This window comes from Panthera uncia (genome assembly GCF_023721935.1).
Source record: "Panthera uncia isolate 11264 chromosome A1 unlocalized genomic scaffold, Puncia_PCG_1.0 HiC_scaffold_17, whole genome shotgun sequence".
Lineage (NCBI taxonomy): Eukaryota > Metazoa > Chordata > Mammalia > Carnivora > Felidae > Panthera > Panthera uncia.
This window is the reverse complement of record NW_026057577.1, coordinates 106,663,426-106,667,875: the sequence shown is the minus strand read 5'-3', so window position 1 is coordinate 106,667,875 and position 4,450 is coordinate 106,663,426. Positions and strand designations below refer to the sequence as shown.

General features: G+C 42.4%; 1 pseudogene; it reads right to left on the bottom strand.

The window, feature by feature from the left end:
* Window positions 1-3,642: 3,642 nt before the first annotated feature.
* The window catches only part of LOC125935162 (methylosome subunit pICln-like), a 1,506-nt pseudogene continuing 698 nt past the window's right edge, over window positions 3,643-4,450 (bottom strand).

The following is a 4,450-nucleotide window of genomic DNA, read 5'->3' as shown; positions in this document are numbered from 1 at the left end:
ACGAACCGTGAGATCGTGACCTGAGCCGAAGTCGGATGCTTAACCGAGTGAGCCACCCAGGCGCCCCAAGATTGGACATTTTTAAAGATGACTGCTGTGTTGGCACATCTGACTGGCTCCATCAGTAGAGCATAACTCTTAATCTCAGGGTCATGAGTTCAAGCCCCACATTGGGCATAGTGCTTGTGTCAAAACAAAACAAAAACAATGGCTGCTGTGTGGACAGCAGACCAGATGAAGTGGTCCACTGAAGGGATGTTAGGGTCTTGGTTTGGTGCGGGTGGAGCAGTTGGAAATGAACAGATCACCAAAAAAGAATTATAGCCTGAGGCAAAAAGGGACAGTGCTTTAAATGGGCTGCAGGCAGGGCAGAGCACAAACTATGACCCAGGGGTCAGAAAGTACGCAACAAAAATCATAAGTGGCCCACTAAACCTTCAGTATTTATTGTTTGGGGGTGCCTGGATGGTTCAGTTGATAAGTGTCCATCTCTGATTTCAGCTCAAGTCTTTTTAAAAAATTTTTTTAACGTTTTATTTATTTTTGAGACAGAGAGACAGAGCATGAACAGGGGAGGGTCAGAGCGACGGAGACACAGAATCTGAAACAGGATCCAGGCTCTGAGCTGTCAGCACAGAGCCTGATGCGGGGCTCGAACCCACGAACCGTGAGATCGTGACCTGAGCCGAAGTCGGATGCTTAACCGACTGAGCCACCCAGGTGCCCAAAACCTGACTTTTAAAAGCATGGTTCAGGAAGAAAGTATTGTGCTGTAAGCAGTGCCAAAATAATTGCTAAACCATCTGAGGAAAAAATAACTTTTAATTTCTCACATCGTAAAATAAGATAAATTTTAATGCATTAGAGATATGAATGAAAAAAATCAAACTATTAAAAACTTAGAAACATGCAGGAAATTTAGGTGACGAATACATAGGGGATCAAAGCCTAAAGCACAACAAGGAGGTGAAGACCTTAACAGTCAGGATAGTGATTACCAAGAGGTAAGAGGAGTGTGTCCTTGAGAAAGGACCTTCAGCAGGAATCTCTCTTCTCTCTCCCTCCCCCAACCCTGTCCTCTTCCCCCTTCCCCTCCGTCCCCTCCCCCATCTCTCTATCTCCATCTCAATAACACAGATGACAGTTATATGGACAGTTGTCATGATTATTTATCACTGTGCAGCCTTCTGTTTATGTGCCATATTTTGTAATAGGAAAAAAGGGTAAAATTGAGGTCCAAATGTAATTTTCTACATTTTACAACACAGAGGATTTAGGCACAGAGAAGCAGAATCTATTGAAGATTAATTTCTCCCATTTCCTCTCCCAATTCCCCACTCCCAGTCCAATGCTCTGCTAGCCAAAGCAGCCACATTTTTTTGGAACAAGTTAGCAGACTCTGAACCTTATAAACCAAGGCCAGTTTGAAAGGACCTAGGTTACAGATATGTGATGTTTAATTAAAATGAACAAATGGTAAATTCTGAGTTGGAATGGAAAAAGCCTTTTAAACATCAAAGTAAAGGCAGAAGCCATAAAGGAAAAGATCAATAGATTTGACTACTCTCATGTTAAAAATGACATACAAATTTTAAAGTATCAAAGCAAAATCAAAAGACAATATACAATTGGGGAAAGTATTTTTAAAATACATGGAAAAAATAAATACATAAAAAAACACATGGCAGGTAACAGGTTAACATTCTTGACCTACAAAGAACCCTTAAATCAATAAGACTAATATCCCAATAGAAAAATGGCAAGGAATATGGTTGGCCATTTTTAAGGGAAGAAATACATATTTTTAACAAGCATCTAAAAATATTCATTCTGGAGTGCCTGGGTGGCTCAGTTGGTTGAGCATCTGACTCTTGATTTTGGCTCAGGTCATGATCCCAGAGTTGTGGGATCAAGTCCCACATTGGGGTCTACGATGAAGATGAGTTTCTCATCCCTCTTTCTCTGCCTCTCCCCTGCTCATGCTCTCTCTCTCTCTCAAATAAAAAATAAAAACTAAAAAAAACCTAAAAATAAAAATATTCATTCTCTCTAGTAATCAAATCATTGGACATTAAAAATGTGCACTTGTCATACATTCAATTGTCCAGGATTAGAGAAGATGGAAACATCTAGTATGGAGAAGCTGTAGAGAAAAGGGCACTCTGAAGTATGTGGTAGGAGAGCAGTTCAGCAACATTAACAAGAGCCTCAAAAATTATGTATTCTTTGATTTAACAAATTATGCACAGGAGTGCCTGGGTGGCTCAGTCGAGTAAGCGTCTGACTTCAGCTTAGGTTATGATCTTGTGGTTTGCGAGGTTGAGCCCCACATTGGGCTCTGTGCTGACAGCTCGGAGCCTGGAGCCTGCTTTGGATACTGTGTCTCCCTCTCTCTCTGCCCCTCCCCTGCTCTCTCTCTCTCCCTCTCTCTTTCTCTCAAAAATAAGCAAACATAAAAAAATAAAAAAAAAACAAATTTATTTATTAAAAAAAACCCCAAAGATATTTATAATAGTGATACATGGAAATGACCTGAGACATCCCAGTGATGGGGAGCTGGCTAGGTTATGCTATTTTTGTGCACCTGGGCATTTTCTAGCCCAATTGGCACCTTTGTATGACCTAGGAGAAAAGGCTCCTCTTGCTCGAGGGAGACCTCACCACATGCTAGTCCCACAGCTTATGCAGGCAGTGGCTTGTACATTGGACACCAAGGCTCTGATAATGCACAGTGTGGTGCTATAGTATGTAGCCATTAAAGCACATGTTTGAATAATTTTGAATGACATAAGGATATGTTCACAATACACTATTAGTCACATAAAACATATGAAGCCCCAAGAGTAGTTTCTGGAACGTAACAAAAGCCATTCTTTTATTTATTTATGTATTTACGTATGTATGTATTTTTATAGAAAATCTAGATTTACTTGTTAAACTCTTACAAAGACAAAATAATTATCATCTGAAGTACTTTGAGGACTTCATCCCAATTTCACTTGTTGTTATGGAGATGGACCTAGAGGTTATAACAAAACAAACTGGTGAGAGATATGGTCAGAGGCACTTGTTAGTGGTAGTAAACGAGGCTGGGATGTTTCCCAAAGGGCTCCATGAAGATGCCTGAATGAATTTATCTGGGTCCCAAATTAGTAAAAAGACCCACAACCCTGTGGAGAACGAGCAGAGGCCAGGATTTCTCAGATCTCTGTCTTTTTAAGGGGTATGGGGATCCTTAGTTTCTAAAGGGGTGTATCTTAGACTCAGCTTCCCTCCTTCCCATCCAGTGTACCTTCACCTTCAAGGGCCTGCACATTCCCATCACGTAGGCCTGCTGGGTGACAGGCGATGCATAGAGTGGAGGCAGGAATTGTAGGCTTACTCAGAGGGTACCTATGCACAGAAAGTTTGGGGGTAGATGATAAACTACAAATACCCTCTTGGTCAAGTTAATTCGCCTTTGTTAATAAAGGCCATAGTATCCAATGCTCATGAGAACTTTTTGTCTCAGTATACTTTGTCTCTAAAAAGAGCTGGTTGGGGAAAGACAAAGACTCTCATCAACACCCACTCCATAGTAGAAGAGGCACCAAGTCCTTTCCTACAGTTATAAGCAGAATCCCACAGCAGAGTAAATCATCCTCAGTGGTCAACATCTGCATACTCAAACTGAGCACCAGCGGTTGGGGTAGTACCTCTCTCTATCCCCTCTTCACAATCTCACTGAATCTTCTGTCTGCTCTCCAGCCGTGTTATACTGGCTGCTCACAGACTGAGAAAAAACATACCTTCTTATCTCTCCAGTGTGACTTGGCCTTACCCTGTTCGATGGGGTAGTCCTGCTTCACAGGTGTGAAGTGTAGGGATGTCTCCCCGCCCTTGTTCACGGGCTTCCACATCATATTCTTCTCCATGGTAGTCGTCTGAATCTTCACCCTCGGGATCTGGATGCAAAACCTGGCATTCACACATTGCAGCGAATATTGCCTCCGATGTAGGTTTATCACTAAGCACAGACCTAAATTGAGCAATAGGTTCAACATCATCATCACTGCCTTCTCCTCCTCCTCCTCTTTCTCCTCCTCCCCCACCTTCTTTTTCTTCTTCTCCTCCTCCCCCTCCTCCTTCTCCTCCTCCTCCTCCTCCTCTTTCTCCTGCTTCTCCTCCCTCCTGTTCTTGTTCTTGTTCTTTTTGTTCTCCTTCTTCGTCTTCCTCCCTTTCTTCTTCCTCCCCTTCTCCTCCTCCTCTTCCTCCTCCTCCTTCTTCTTCTTCTTCTTCTTCTTCTTCTTCTTCTTCTCTCCCCCTCCTCCTCCCCCTCCCTCTCCTTCTTCTTCTTCTCCTTGTTCTTCTTCTTCTTCTTCCTTTTCTTCCTCCTCCTCCTCCTCTTCTTGTTCTTCTTCCTCTTCCTTCTTCTTCTTCTTCTTCTTCTTCTTCTTCTTCTTCTTCTTCT